Consider the following 17,740-nt stretch of genomic DNA (forward strand, 5'->3'; position numbering starts at 1 on the left):
TCATGCTCAGACGCAAGCGATTCCGGATCGTTTCTGTTTATTTGTGAGGTTATTGGCGATATTGAACTACAATAAACTATTTGTTTTTTCTTCTGTGGTAAAAAAAAACAAGAAATATACATGGCAGCGTGCGGGAATTCGACTATACAAGAAGAAATATCGAAAATGTAAGTAGAAATGTTATAATATTATACGTAATATTTTTAGGTTAGGCCTAGACGTAACTATTATGAAATATTGGACTTCAAAGACTGAATTATTCTAATTAAGTATATATTTATTTACTTTTAGTTGAAGAAATAACTAAAAACAACTGGTGGAGGATGCCCTGCTCCCGAAATTGATGACGTAGGCCTACTAAACTATATGGGGTTAAATCCACCTATAGGTTGCCAAGTGTCATGGCGGACGAGCGCAAGGCTACTACGTCATTCAAAATTATGCACGTATGCATTGCAGCCAACACTACACTATTTAGCGATGAGAGAAAGCCTGCAATCATGTATTTGAAAAGCCAATAAGTTGTAACTATGATATCGTGAACGTAGTTTATAGACACAACACCAGAGTCGCATTGATAAGATGACACCAACACAGAAAACCTGTGCGGTACAGCAACTGTTGATCTGACACATTAATACCGGGTTCGATTCCCGTATAGAAGTAATTCTTTGGAAAATGTATGAGACGATTGCAAATTATCGTAAAATTAGAAATTTAAACATCCAATGACAGGACAGGGAAAGGACTGACAAGACGCAGAGTGGACTGAGAGCTCATAGAGTGGACTGAGAACATATAGAGTGGACTGAGAACATATAGAGTAGACTGAGAGGAGATAGAGTGGACTGAGAGGACATAGAGTGGACTGAGAGGACAGAGAGTGGACTGAGAAGGCACAGAGTGTGCTGAGGGGATATAGAGTGGACTGAGAGGAGATAGAGTGGACTGACAGGACAAAAAGTGGACTGAGAGGACACAGTGTGTACTGAGAGGACATAGGCTGGACTGAGAGGACATAGAGAGGACTAAGAGGACAGAAAGTCGACTGAGAGGACAGAAAGTCGACTGAGAGGACACAGAGTGTACTGAAGGGACAGTGTGGACTGAGAGGACATAGAGTGGACGGAGAGAAGATAGAGTCGAATGAGAGGAGATAGAGTCGACTGAGAGGAGAGAGAGTGGACTGAGAAGACATACAGTGGATTGAGAGGACATAGAGTGGACTGAGAGGACAGAAATTGGACTGAGAGGACATAGAGTGGACTCAGAGGAGATAGAGTAGACTGAGAGGAGATAGAGTGGACTGAGAGAACATAGAGTGGACTGAGAGAACATAGAGTGGACTGAGATAGCTTAGAGTGGACTGAGAGGACAGAAAGTGGACTGAAATGATAGGAAGTGGACTGAGAGGATACAGAGTGGACTGAGGAGACATAGAGTGGAGTGAAAGGACATAGAGTGGGCTGACAGGAGATAGAGTACACTGAGAGGACATAGAGTGGACTGAGTGGAGATAGAGTGGACTGAGAGGTCATAGAGTGAATTGAGGACAGAAAGAGGACTGAGAGGACAGAAAATGGACTGAGAGGAGAAAGAGTGGACTGAGAGGAGATACAGAGGACATAGAGTGGACTGAGAGGACATAGAGTGGACAGAGAGGACAGAAAGTGGACCGATAGCACTTAGGGTGGACTGAGAGTAGATAGAGTGGACTGAGAGGAGATCGAGTGCGCTGAAAGGACATAGAGTGGACAGAGAGGAGGTAGAGTCGAATGAGAGAAGATAGAGTGGACTGAGAGGACATAGATTAGACTGAGAAGACTTAGAGTGGACTGAGAGGATAGAAAGTGGACTGAGAGCACATAGATTGGACTGAGAGTAGATAGAGTCGACTGAGAGGAGATAGACTGGACTGAGAGAACATAGAGTGGACTGAGAGTTCATAGGGTGGACTGAAAAGATATAGAGTGGACTGAGAGGACATTGAGTGGCCTGAGAAAATATAGAGTGGACTGAGAGAACATAGAGTTGACTGAGAGGATATAGAGTGGTCTTGGAGGACAGAAAGTGGACTGAGAGGACAAAGAGAGGAGTAAGAGGAGATAGAGAGGACTGAGAGTATATAGAGTGGACCGAGAGGACATAGTGTGGACTGAGACGACATAGAGTGGACGGAGAAGATATAGAGTGGACTGGGAGGACATAGAGTGAACTGAGAGGACAGAAAGTGGACTCAGAGGATACAGAGTGTACTGAGAGAACATAGAGTGACTTACAGGAGATAGAGTGGACTGAGAAGACAGAAAGTGGAATGAGAGGACAGAGAGTGTACTGAGAGGACAAGGAGTGGACTGAGGAGATAGAGTGGACTGAGAGGACAGAAAGTGGACTGAGGGGACACAGAGTCGATTGAGAAGATATAGACTGGACTGAGAGAAAATAGAGTGGATTGAAAGGACAGAAACTGGACTGAGACGATACAGAGTATACTGAGAGGACATAGACTGGACTGAGGGGAAATAGAGTGGACTGGGAGGACCGTAAGTGGACTGAGGACTCAGAGTGTACTGAGAGGACAAAGTGGACTGAGAGCAGATAGAGTGGACTGAGAGGACACAGAGTGTACTGAGTGGACATAGATTAGACTGAGAGAATACAGAGTGGACTGAGGGGACAGAAAATGGACTGAGAGGAGATAAAGTAGACTGAGAGGACATAGAGTGGACTGAGAGAACAGAAAGTGGACTGAGAGGACAGAAAGTGGACTGACAGGAGATAAAGTGGACTGAGAGGACATAGAGTGAACTGAGAAAACAGAAAGTGGACTGAGAGGAGATAGAGTGGAAAGAGAGGACATAGAGTGGACTGACAGGATATAGAGTGGACTGAGAGGAGATAGAGTGCACGGAAAGATATAGGGTGGACTGAGAGGACATAGAATGGACTGAGAGGTCATAGAGTGCACTGAGAGACAGAGTGGACTGAGAGGACATACAGTGGAATGAGAAGAGATAGAGTGGACTGAGAGGAGATAGAATACACTGAGAGGAAATAGAGTGGACTGAGAAGACATAGAGTGGAATGAGAAGACAGAAAGTGGACTGAGAGGAGGTAAAGTGGACTGAGAGGACATAGACAGGATTGAGAAGACAGAAAGTGGACTGAGAGGAGATAGAGTGGACTGAAAGGACATACAGTGGACTGAGAGGAGATAGAGTGGACTGAGAGTGGACTGCGAGGAGATAGAGGGTACTGATAGGAGATAGAGTAGACTGAGAGGACACAGAGTGGACTGAGAAAATATAGAGTGGACTGAGAGTAGATAGAGTGGACTGAGAGGACATAGATTGGACTGAGAAGATATAGAGTGGACTGAGAGGACATAGAGTGGACTGAGAAAATATAGAGTGGACTGAGAGGACATATAGTGGATTGAGTGTTCATAGAGTGGCCTGGAGAAGATTTAGAGTGGATTGAGAGGACATGGAGTGGCCTGAAAAAATGTATAGAGTGGACTGAGAGAACATAGAGTGGACTGAGAGGACACAGATTGGACTGAGATGCCAGAATGTGGGCTGAGAGCAAAAGGAGTGGACTAAGATGAGATAGAGTGAACTGAGATGACATAGATTGGACCGAGAGGACATAGAGTGGACTGAGTATATATATATATATATATATATATATATATATATATATATATATATATATATATATATATAAATTGGTTTGAGACGACACAGAGTGGACTGAGAAGATATTGAGTGGACTGAGAGGACATAGAGTGGACTGAGAGGACATAGAGTGGACTGAGAAAACACAAAGTGGACTGAGAGGATACAGAGTGTACTGAGAGGAGATAGAGTGGTCTGAGAGAAGATAGAGTGGACTGAGAGGACAGAAAGTGGACTGAGAGAATACAGAGTTTACTCACAGGACATAGAATGGACTGAGAGGTGTTCGAGTGGAGTGAGAGGACGGAGAGTGGACTGAGAGGACACAAAGTGTACCGAGAGGACATAGAGTGGACTGAGAGGACATAGGGTGGACTCAGAGGACAGAGTGTGGACTGAGAGGACATAGACTGGACTCAGAGGAGATAGAGAGGACTGAGACAACGTAGAGTGGACTGAGAAGATATAGAGTGTACTGAAATGACATAGAGTGGAGTGAGAGGACATAGAGTAGAATGAGAGGAGATAGAGTGGACTGAGAGTATATAGAGTGGACTGAGAGGAGATAGAGTGCACAGAAAGATATAGAGTGGAGTGATAGGCCTCAGAGTGCACTGAGAGGAGATAGAGCAGACTGAGAGGATATACAGTGGACGGAGAGGAGATAGAGTACACTGAGAGGAGATAGAGTGGACTGAGAAGACATAGAGTGGACTGAGAGGACATAGAGTGGACTGAGAGGACAGAAAGTGGACTGAGAGGACAGAAAGTGGACTGAGAGGACAGAAAGTGGACTGAGAGGAGATAAAGTGGACTGAGAGGACATAGAGTGGACTGAGAGGACATAGAGTGGACAGAGAGGACATAGAGTGTACTGAGAGTACGTACAGTTGACTGAGAAGAGATAGAGTGGAATGAGAGGACATACAGTGGGCTGAGAGGCGATAGAGTGGAATGAGAGGAGATAGAGTACACTGAGAGGAGATAGAGTGGACTGAGAAAACATAGAGTGGACTGAGAGGAGATAGAGTGGACTGAGAAGACATAGAGTGGACTGAGAAGACATAGAGTGGACTGAGAGGACAGAATGTGGACTGAGAGGAGATAAAGTGGACTGAGAGGACATAGACACGACTGAGAAGACAAAAAGTGGACTGATAGGAGATAGAGTGTACTGAGAGAACATACAGTGGATTGAGAGGAGATAGAGTGGACAGAGAGGACATGAAGTGGACTGAGAGGAGATAGAGTGGACTGCGAGGAGATAGAGCGCACTGGGAGGAGATAGAGTAGACTGAGATGACAGAGAGTTGACTGAGAAAATATAGAGTGGACTGAGTGAAGATAGAGTGGACTGAGAGGATATAGATTGGACTGAGAAGATATAGAGTGGACTGAGAGTACGTAGAGTGGACTGAGAGGACATAGAGTGGACTGAGAAAATAGAGAGTGGACTGAGAGTGCATAGAGTGGACTGAGAGGACACATTTTGGACTGAGAGGACAGAAAGTGGGCTGAGAGGACAAGGAGTGGTCTAAGATGAGGTAGAGTGGACTGAGATGACATAGAGTGGACCGAGAAGATATAGAGTGGACTGAGTATATATAGATTGGACTGAGACGACACAGAGTGGACTGAAGTTATTGTGTGGACGGAGAGGACATAGTGGACTGGGAGGATATTGAGTGGACTGAGTTTATATAGATTGGACTGAGAGAACACAAAGTGGACTGAGATGATACAGAGTGTACTGAGAGGACATAGATTGGACTGAGAGAAGCTAGAGTGGACTGAGAGGACAGAAAGTGGACTGAGACAACACAGAGTGTACTAAGAGGACATAGAGTGGAGTAAGAGGAAATAGAGAGGACTGATAGGACATTGAGTGGACCGAGAGGACAGAGTGGTCTGAGTAGATATAGGGTGGACTGAGAGGACATAGAGTGGACTGAGAAACTATATAGAGTGGACTGAGAGGACATTGCGTAGACTGAGAGGTCATAGAGTGGTCTGAGAAGACAGAAAGTGGACTGAGAGAATACAGGGTATACTCAGAGGACATAGAATGGACAGAGAGGAGATCGATTGGACTAAGAGGACAGAGAGTGGGCTGAGAGGACACAGACTGTACTGAGAGGATATGGAGTGTACTGAGAGGAGATAGAGTGGACTGAGAGGACGTAGAGTGGACTGAGAGGAGATAGAGTAGACTGAGAGGACGTAGAGTGGACTGAGTAGATATAGAGTGGACTGAGAGAACATAGATTGGACTGAGAGGACATAGAGTGGACTGAGAGGACATAGAGTGGAATGAGAGGAGATAGAGTGGACTGAGAGGACATACAGTGGACTGAGAGGAGATAGAGTGGACTGAGAGGACAAAAATTGGACTGAGTGGATATTGAAAGGACTGAAAGGACATGCAGTGGACGGAGAGGACATAGAGTGGACTGAGAAGACATACAGTGGATTGAGAAGTCATAGAGTGGACTGAGTACAGAAATTGGACTGAGCGGACATAGAGTGAACTGAGAAGATATAGAGTAGACTGAGAGGAGATAGAGTGGACTGAGAGAACGTAGAGAGTACTGAGATAGCGTAGAGTGGACTTAGAGGACAGAATGTGAACAGAGAGAACAGGAAGTGGACCGAGAGGATATAGAGTGGACTGAGAGGACATGGATTAGACTGAGGGGACATAGAGTGGACTGGGAGGACATAGAGTGGGCTGAGAGCAGATAGAGTGGACTGAGAGTACATACAGTGGATTGAGAGGAGATAGAGTGGACTGAGAAGACATTGAGTGGACTAAGAGGAGATAGAGTACACAGGGAGGACATAGAGTGGACTGAGTGGACATAGAGTGGACTGAGAGGACACAGAGTGAATTGAGAGGAGAGAAAGTGGACTGAGAGGAGATACAGTGGAATGAGAGGAAATAGAGTGGACTGAGAGGTCATAGAGTGGACTGAGAAGTTATGGAGTGGACTGAGAGGACATAGAGTGGACTGAGAGTACATAGAGTGGACTGAGAGTACATAGAGTGGACTCAGAGGACGGAAAGTGGACTGAGAGGACAGGAAGTGGACTGAGGACGCCTAGTGTATTGGGAGGACATAGATTGTACTGAGAGGACATAGAGTGTACTGAGAGGACATACAGTTGACTGAGAGGAGATAGAGTGGACTGAGACTACATACAGTGGACTGAGAGGAGATAAAGTGGACTGAGAGTGGAGTGAGAGGAGATAGAGTACACTGAGAGGACACAGAGTTGACTGAGAAGATATAGAGTGGACAGAGAGTACATATAGTGGACTGAGAGGACAGGAAGTGGACTTAGAGGGCACAGAGTGTACTGAGAGTACATAGAGTGAACTGAGAGGACAGAGAGTGTACTGAGAGAACACAGAGTGTACTGAGAGGACATAGAGTGGACTGAGAGGACATAGAGTGGACTGAGAGTACAGAAAGTTGACTGAGAGGACAGAAAGTTGACTGAGAGGACATAGAGTGGACTGAGAGGAGATAGAGTGGACTGAGAGGACATAGAGTGGACTGTGAGTACACAGAGTGTAGTGAGAGGACATAGAGTGGACTGAGAGGAAATAGAGTGGACTGAGAGAACATACATTCGACTGAGGGGACAGAAAGTGAACTGGGAGGACAGGAAGTGGTCTGAGAGGACGCAGAGTGTACTGAGATTACATGGAGCGGAGTGAGATGACATAGAGTGGACTGAGAGGACATAAAGTGGACTGAGAGGTGATAGAGTGGACTGAGAGAACATAGGGTGGACTGAGAGAACATAGGGTGGGCTGAGAAAATATAGAGAGGACTGAGAGAGAGGACATAGAGTGGACTGAGAGTTCTTAGAGTGGACTGAGAAGATATAGAGTGGATTGAGTGTACATAGAATGGACTCAGAGGACAGAAAGTGGACTGAGAGGACAGGAAGTGGACTGAGAGGACGCAGATTATATTGAGAGGACATAGATTGGACTGAGAGGACATAGAGTGTACTGAGAGGACATACAATGGACTGAGAGGAGATAGAGTGGACTGAGAGGACATAGAGTGGACTGAGAGGAGATAGAGTGGACTGAGGGGAGATAGAGTACCTTGAGAGGAGATAGAGCGGACTGAGAGGACACAGAGTGGACTGAAAAGATAGAGTGGACTGAGAGTACATAGAGTGGACTGAGAGGACACACAGTGGACTGAGAGGACATTGAGTGGACTGAGAGTACATAGAGTGGACTGAGAGTGATAGATTGGACTGAGAGGAGATAGAGTGGACTGATAGTACATAGAGTGGACTGGGAGGACATAGAGTGGACTAAGATGACATAAAGTGGACTGAGATGACATAGAGTGGACTGAGAGGACATAGATTGAACTGAGAGGACTTAGAGTGGACTGGGAAGAGATAGAATGGACTGAGAGGAGATAGAATAGACTGAGAGGAGATAGAGTGGACTGAGAGGACATAGAGTGGACTGAGATGACATAGAGTGGACTGATAGGAGATAGCGTGGACTGAGAGGAGATAGAGTGGACAGAGAGGAGATGGAATGAACTGAGAGGAATAGAATGGACTGGGAGGACAGGGATTGGAATAAAAGCACAGAGATTGGACTAAGATAAGTGAGGGTGGGCTGAGAGTGGGTTGGGAGGACTGTGAGTGAACTGGGAGGGACCAGATTGGATTGAGTCGAGTGAGTTTACTGAGAGGACGGATGTTGGACTGAGAGGACAGAGAGGGGACTAAGAGTTCAGAGAGTGGAATATGAATGCAGTGAGTGGACTGAGAGGCCAGACAGTGGTCTGAGAGATCATAGTGTGGACTGAGAGTTCAGAGACTGGGCTGTTTGAACTGAGAGTGGACTGAGAGCAAGCAGATTGGGCTGAGAGTAGAGAGAGTGGACTGAGAGGACAGAGAGTGGTCTGAGAGTTCTTAGAGGGGGCTCAGAGGACAGAGAATGGATTGAGAGTTCATAGAGTAGTCTGAGAGTTGGAGAGTGGAATCAGAGTACAGAGAGTGGTCTGAGAGAACATAGAATGGAGTGAGAGGACCAAAAGTGGACTGAGAGGACAGAAAGTGGACTGAGATGACAAAGATTGGACTGAGATGACAGAGAGTGGACTCAGAGGACAGTGAGAGGACTGAGAAAACATAGAGTACTCAGGGACAAAAAGAGAATTGTAATGGCACAAAGTGGACTGAGAGGACATAGAAGAATGTGACAGAGTATACAGAACAGAAATATAGGTTGATCTCAAGAAAATTATTCCCCTCACTGAGACATGTAATCTTACATTTGATTAATACGGGTAGGAAGAAATTTCTAAAAAAAAAAAAAAAATTCGAAAGCAGAAAATGTAGATGTAAGTCTCTTGCTGTGAATCTTACGGGCCACTGTTGGAACTCAGTGAAGGCATTCTGTCTTGAGTTCGATCCTAGTAAACTTATAACATATGGTTATGGATATGAAGGAGCTTGAAATAATGGTAGTCCTGTAAATATGACGTCCCTTGTCCACGTTTTAGCAGGCCATAGTTAGAATCCTGTCAGGACATTATTTCGCGAGTTCGATCCTTGTAAACTTTTGAATGACAGGTAGAAGTATGAAATGCTAAAAAAAAAATTGCATAATTAGTAAATATAAACGCCCTTAGTGGAATAGTAACAGATCATACTCTGAAGTAAGTCAGAGAATTATTATCCTAATTCGAGCCTAGTGTAAACATATAACATTAGTATAGGTATGAAGTAGTTAGTACTCTAAAGAATGCAGAATTTGTAAAGAAGTCCCTGTCCTAAATAGTAATAGACAATTGATTTAAGGCTGAGAGGGCATTAATTCCTAAGTTCGAGCATTGTGAACTTATGAGTTATAAGTGTGTGTATGAAGGGAAAGGCAAAGAATTGGAAGATTATTATACTTCACGACATCTTACTGAAATATGCTAAGTATCACACCTGGAAGGGCATTATTTTCTAGAGTGTAATAATGTAATCCAATAAGAATAGTTGACACAGATGGTAGGGATAGGCCTAGTATGAGGGAAAGTGAGACATTAATCATGAAACAAGTAAATAAATCATACCAATATTTTTGTACACATAGAATGTAATACATATTGAACAATCCTAACACATTCTGGTATAAACAATAATAAACTACAGATAATATGAAGAAACAAATAATGTTAAACCAGTACTGGTACCAAACTGCGTGACAATGTTTAGGTAATAATGAATGCAATGACGGTAAAGCATGAAAAAACGCGTGCAAATGCAATTATTTTACAACACCAATATAAACTTTAAAAATAAGGAAATAGCATAAACTGTAAAGGAGGGTATTTCCATATAATTGCCTAACGTAGGAACAAACCTATCTTTTTTTTTCGGTTTTTTTACAGTTTATATTTGGCGTGACATGGGCTTCGATGTCTAAATCAATGATTTCTTGTAATACCCTTGCCTATACGATAAATGAAACCCTCGTGCATCAGTATTGTACCTATGTTAAACATAGTATAACACCTGCACGTGGGCAATCGAAGGTGCTTCCCCATCTCCACTGCGTCTGTTATTATGAAGAGGCTGCAGTAAGTCAACATATTGCATACTGTTGAGCCTGACGTAATTGAAAGTTCTGCGTGGCTGTGCAGTGTCGTGCCTCAACAAGGTCGAAGTTATGTTTGGGTGATTATCAATGATCACTACACTCATACTTTACAGTCTACGTACCACGTTCATAATTTAATATTACACGAACTCAACATGCCGTATTATATTTATTAAACATTATAATGATTTTTTTTAAATATTGAGTTTCAAATATGAGCAGTCCCTACTTTTTACGGCACACTGCTTTCAAAATATATCACTTGTCAGTCTATTTTACGGCACACTGCTTTCAAAATATATCACTTGTCAGTCTAATATGTCTGTATGTAGCTCAGTTGGTAGAGCAGCTGACTACGGACTGGAAAGTCCGGGATTCGATCCCAGGTGGTGACAGAATTTTTTCTCGTTGCCAAACTTTCAGAACGGCCCCGAGGTTCACTCAGCCTCCTATAAAATTGAGTACCGGGTCTTTCCCCGGGGTAAAAGGCGGTCAGAGCGTGGTGCCGACCACACCACCTCATTCTAGTGCCGAGGTCATGGAAAGCATGGGGCTCTACCTCCATGCCGCCCAAGTGCCTCATGGCATGTTACGAGGATACCTTTACCTTTTTACTGTACATAACGCTCCCCTCGCTTAGAAAGGAATAGTTTTGTATTGGGGCCTGCGGTACTGTTACTGCAACATATTTGTGTGCACCTGTAAAGTACCTCGTGTAGGGCCACGTTTTGTAGCGAGCTGGACTCCGTAGTCCTGATTATGACGTAATCGCGATAAGCGAGTTATATTAACATCTACAAAAGCTGGTACTAGTGTACGAAAAACGTTTGCTCTATATACATAAGCAGCACAAATTATATTATAATTCCGATAAGGAGAACAAGATTTCACTGTATGGATGTAGTAGCAAGTCTTTATTTATGATAATAAGCTCATTCCCAAGTGTTGTGTACTGCACACATTTCTTACGACGTTCTTGAACGTTGAGGATAAGTAAATTATGAATATAGACATAGACTATCCAAGTTGAGTATTGTGTGAATTAGCAGTTAAATGCCATTTATTACATTCTTGAAAATTATATATTATATGGATCATAAGAGGAGACAAAGAGGAAAGCAGAAAATAGGAAAGACTGTAGAATAATGGGTGTGCATTGCAAGGTTGCAAGGTTGCGGGTTCGATCCCGGGCCAGGTCGATGGCATTTAAGTGTGCTTAAATGTGACAGGCTCATGTCAGTAGATTTACTGGCATGTAAAAGAACTCCTGCGGGACAAAATTCCGGCACATCCGGCGACGCTGATATAACCTCTGCAGTTGCGAGCGTCGTTAAATAAAAAAACATAACATTTAATAATATATATTCATACTGCTCATCTTCTGTGGACCTCTGGAGAAAGAACTAAGGAAGGGACTAGTGAAGTGCTTTGTGTGGAGTGTAGTATTGTATGGGGGCAGAAACATTGACATTACGACGAAGTGGATAGAACCGACTATGAACATTTGAAATGTGGATGTGGAGAAGGAAGGGACGTGTGAAATGCGCAGACAGAATAAGAAACGAAACTGTGTTGTAAACATTGGGTAAGAAATAATGATGCGGAAACTTATCAGAGAGAGGAAAAGGAATTGGCTGGGTCACTGGGTGAAAAGAAAGTGCCTACTTAAGGATGCACTGGAAGGAATGGTGAACGAGAGAAGAGTTCGGGGCAGAAGAAGATGTCAGATGATAGACGACATTAAGATATATGGATCATATGCGGAAACAAAGAGGACGACAGGAAATAGGAAAGACTGGAGAATGCTGGGTTCGTAATGAAATACCTGCCCAAGGGCAGAACACTATGAATGAATGAATGAATGAATGAATGAAAATTCATAGTTTTCTGCCCAAAGGCAGGCCTTACAATGCAAACCCAACAATCTCAAATCTTCACTACTTTCTGCCTTCCTCTTAACCTCCGCATATAATTCGTGTATCTTAAAGTTGTCTATCATCTGATATCTTCTTCTGCCTCGAACTTTTCTTCCGGTCACTATTCGTTCCAGTGCATACTTCAGTAGACAGTTTCTTCTCAGCCAGTGACCCAGCCAATTATTTCTTTTCCTCTTTCTGAACAGTTTCAGCATTATTCTTTCAGCTACTCTTTACAACACAGCTTCATTTATTATTCTGTCTGTCCATTTCATACGCTCCATTGTTCTCCATATCCGTATTTTAAATGCTTCTGGTCTCTTCTTTTCACTTCGTCGTAATGCCCATGTTTAAGCCTCACAGAATGCCACACTCCACACAAAGCACATCACTAGTCTCTTCCTCTTCTTTTTTCATAGGTCGGCAGAAGATGCTCATTATTGTATTAAAGCTTCTTTTGCCATTGCTATTCTCCTCCTGACTTCCTAACAACAACACATATTACTGCTTATACTACACTCATTTTATATAATTATGTACATAGTCTAACTTGTATATGTTATTATTGTCACATAAAACCATGTGTTTTTCACTCCAAAGGCATAGCTAAGGCAGAGCTATCACTAGCAATAGGACTTTCATTCCACTACCACCACCGCCATCATCACTATCACTTCCATCATCTCATCTCCACTTATTCGAATTATTTAGTCCATAGATGACTCGCACTGTTACAGAGGCAGGTTGCAAGTTTGGAGGTACTCGCTCTCTTAACCATTTCTCTAAGCTGGAGGAATTCATTTCTTGGTTGTAGTCACCACTAGTTGAACCAACTTTATAATTGAGGAGACCACCATCAGGAAATCAATTTCGAAACCTATATCTACTATTATTAGCCTTTTCACTTGTTTCCTTGTAACATCTTATCTTTTCTGGTACTATTTTTGGAAATTCAAATCGGTGTCTATCGAAGACTCATAGAGACAATTTGTCTTTGCTCTGCTCTAAAGCGTTTAACTTTTGTCATATTCTTGCAACGCAAATCAATAATGTTCGGTCGTCCTCGAATGAGTCTTCGATCCTGTAATATCTTCCGCAGAAATCTCATGCTTTTAGTATAGTATTAAAAACATTACAACATTTTGCCATCTCTCTTCCTTCTAAATGCAAACTGTGACTTGCATAGAGGCAGAGATTTAAAATGTTTCTTTACAGTCTATGGAGCGGTAATGTTTTTCAACGGATATACCCTACTGAATATTATCTCAGTTATCTCAGCTCGGCATATCGCACTCATAGGTCGAGAGGTTACGATCTCCTAGTCCCTCAACACCTCTCTCAGAAGTAGCTACTAGACGCTGCCCTACAATACTATACGCTTTTGGTAGAAGTGACTAAAAATATACGTAGTGATATAGACCGTTGTTCCTAGCAAGAAATTCATGGTTGTAACTTGTGTAGAAGCGCCTCTGATACTGAAATTGAAAAACAATTTCCATTAAAACTCGATTTTAAAAATTGTAACATAGACCGTTATTCTGCCCTACGCTTCAACTATAATAGCTATCTAGCGTCTGGCTAATATAAAGGTGATAATGCAAGCGAAATGAGTTTAGGGTCCAGCGGCGAAAGCTACCCAGCATCTGCTCTAAAACGGTTGAGGGAAAACCCTGGGAAAATCGTCAACCAGTCAATTTGTCCCATACACGATTTGAACTAGATAGGGAATAATACAGTTAAGAATCTGTTCAACTACAAGTTTTCCTTGCCGAAACTCACGAACAATTATTTCCTTTATACGGAATTTACTACTTGCACTGCATCTAAATATTAGGGTGGTATTAATTTAATTGAAGACCTTACTTTTCTCATCTTCCTCATGAGCAAAACGAGTTTGATCTTTTTGCGAGGAAGCTCTGAAATGTATTAATAAAAACTATCGGAGCTTGTTCCTACTGTACGTGCTGTAGCTTGCTCACATAGTTTGCTTCACCTCGCGTGGAAGTTCTTATCAGTAGAGTCATCGGTCGAGGTCAGTCCAGCCACAACAAGCGATACCGGCACGTGTATTTCGATCGAAAGAATTAGTGATTGAGCTATGAGTGACACGGAGGCTGATGTTGAGGAAAAGGGAAATATTATTTTATTTCTGTTTATGGACTTCATTAAGCATTTTTCAGTTATATTTCAGAAGTCAGTGTTACCGAATTGGTGGCAAAAATAAATCCGCCGCATTTTCAGAAATTAGAAGTATCAAAAAAAGGGTTAGAGTGCCTATAAACATACTTACTTACTGGCTTTTAAGAAACCCGGAGGTTCATTGCCGCCTTCACATAAGCCCGCCACTGGACCCTATCCTGAGCAAGATTAATCCAGTCTCTATCATCATATCCCACCTCCCTCAAATCCATTTTAATATTATCTTCCCATCTACGTCTCGGTCTCCTCAAAGGTCTTTTTCCCTCCGGCCTCCCAACTAACACTCTATATGCGTTTCTGGTTTCACCCATACGTGCTACATGCACTGCCCATCTCTAACGTCTAGATTTAATGTTCATAATTATATCAGATGTAGAATACAATGCATCCAGTTCTGTTGTGTGACTTTCTCCTTTCTAAAAAAAATAGGGTAGCAGTAAACTTAATTACTCGTATATACCGATATGCTAGGATTAAAAGAGAATTGAAAAAATACTAGGATTAAAAGACAAATGAAAAAAAGCAAAGCAAGTACCGAACAAAATAACGGTTCGACTAGGCCTACTTGTAAGAAATTGAGTACTACACATCATAACAAAACGAACTTCTAGGACAAATGAAACTTTTATGACAAGTCATAAGGCGTAACTCTCTGACAGAGTCGGGTTTGTATGGGATCTTTAATTGTAGAATCCATAGTGACACTTGTGATGAACAAGGCTGCAGTTGGGTTTTCCTCGGGGTTATCCCGTTTTCCCTGATTAGGAATCTACTTCATTCTGTCAACATTTCTCCATTCAGTCATTATTCCATAGCATTCCTCGAATGCCGGCTAGTGACGTAAGAAGGGGCTGGCCTAGGGATGAGTGGGTTTGCCTACTCGAAACCTGGATACATAGCGCACCTTATTGTAGTCAGCAGGTCTGAGTTTGGGAATGTGCCTAGCTTGAGTATTAGTGCAATAGATCGTTATAGGTAGCAGTGCTGGGTCATAGTGCCCCTCTCCCGAAATTCCATTTCATTCTAGTGCATAACAGGCCCACCAGAACTGATAATTTCATGTAATTTACATTTGGTGTAAGTTGTAAATAAAGAGGTAATCGATATTTCGTATGTTATCAGCTGTGATTTGACATGCATTTTTTTGAATACTAAATCCTTAATAGCCATACTAATGTCACATGTTTACACTAGGGTCGAATTAGGAAAATTATTCTTAATTCAAAGTACAGCCTGTTACTATTTCAGTAACGGCGTTAATATTTACTAATTCTACAATTTTTTTTAGCATTTTCTTCATACCTGTACCGGCTGTACCTGTCACTAATAAGTTTACAAGGATCGAACTAGGAAAATAATGTCCTGACAGGATTCCAACTATGGCCTGGTAATAGGTGGACACGGGATATTATGTTTACAGAAATAGCTTTTTTTTTTTCCATTTCCTTCATATCCATAACGATATGTTTTAAATTTACTAGTTTCGAACTCATGAAAGAATGCCCTCACTGAGTTCAAACAGTAGCCCGTAAATATCACAGCAAGAGACTTATATCTACATTTTCTGCTTTTGTTTTTTCCTTTTTCTTTTCTTTTCTTTTCTTTTAGCATTTCCTTCTTTCCCCTACTAATAACTAGCAAGATTACAAGTCTCACTGAGGGGAATAACTTTCTTCAGATCAACATATATTTCTGTTCTCTCTATCTACTCTGTCATTTTCTTCTATGTCCCTTCAGTCCAAATTCTGTCCTTTTAACCCCTTTTCTGTCCACTCACTTCTCTATGTTTTCTTAGTTCACTCTCTGTCCTCTGAGTCCACTCTCTGTTCTCTCAGTCCAATCTGGTTCCCGTCAGTCCACTCTCTGTCCTACCAGTCCACTATATGTACTCATAGTCCAATCTCTGGCATCTCAGTCCACTCTCTGTTCTCCCAGTCAACTCTCTGTACTCATATTCCACTCTCTGTACTCATATTCCACTCTCTGAACTCTTAGTCCATTCTATGTCCTCTCAGTCTACTCTCTGTCATCACAGTTCATTCTCTGTACTCTGAGTCCCCTCTCTGAACTCTCACTCCCCTCTCAAAACTCTCAGTCCAATCTCTGTCCTCTCAGTCCACTCTCTCCTCTCAGTAAAATCTACTTTCTCTCAGTAAACACACCGTCCAACCAGTCCACTATCTGATACTCAGTCAACTCTCTGCCCTCTCAGTCAACTCTGTGTCCTCTTAGACCTCTCCCTGTCTTCTCAGTCCACTCTATGTCCTCTCAGTCCACCCTCTGTTCTCTAAGTACAATCTGTATACACTCAGTTCACTCTCAGTTTTCTCAGTACACTCTAAGTCCTCTCAGTCCACTCCCTGTATTCTCAGTCCAATCTGCCTCATCTCAGTCCAATCCCTGTCTTCCCAGTCCACTCTATGTCCTCTTAGTCCACTCCTTGTCTTCTCAGTCCACTTTATGTATTCACAGTAAACTCTATGTCCACTCAGTAAACTCCCTGTATTCTCAGTCCACTCCCTCTCTTCTCAGTCCAATCTGTCTCATCTCAGTCCAATCCCTGTCTTCTCAGTCCACTCCATGTCCCCTTAGTCAAATCCTTGTCTTCTCAGACGCTCTATGTATTCTCAACAAACTCTGTGTCCTCTCAGTAAACTCCCTGTATTCTCAGTCCACTCTAAGTCATTTCAGTACACTCTGTGTACTCTCAGTCCAATCCTTGTATTCTCAGTCCAATCTAACTCATCCCAGTCCAATCCCTGTTTTCTCAGTACACTCTATGTTCTCCTCGTCCACTCCTTGTTTTCTCAGTCCACTCTATGGCGTCTCAGTCCACCCTCCGTTCTCTCAGTACACTCTGCATTCTCTCTGTCCACTCTAGGTTCTCTCAGTCGACTCAATGTCCTCTCAGTCCACTCTAAGTCCTCTCACTCCATTCTATATACTCTCAGTCCACTCTATCTCCTCTCAGTCCACTCTATGTCCTCTCAGTCCACTCTATATCATCTCAGTCCACTCTATATCATCTCAGTCCACTCTATGTCATCTCTGTCCACTCTATCTCCTATCAGTCCGCTCTATGTTCTCTCAGTCCAGTCTATCATCTCTCAGTCCACTCTATCTCCTCTCAGTCCACTCTATGTCCTCTCACTCCACTCTATATACCCTCAGTCCACTCTTTCTCCTCTCAGTCCACTCTATGACCTCTCAGTCCACTCTATATCATCTCAGTCCACTCTATGTCATCTCAGTCCACTCTATTTCCTATCAGTCCGCTCTATGTTCTCTCAGTCCAGTCTATCATCTCTCAG

This window comes from Periplaneta americana, chromosome 4 (genome assembly GCF_040183065.1).
Source record: "Periplaneta americana isolate PAMFEO1 chromosome 4, P.americana_PAMFEO1_priV1, whole genome shotgun sequence".
NCBI lineage: Eukaryota > Metazoa > Arthropoda > Insecta > Blattodea > Blattidae > Periplaneta > Periplaneta americana.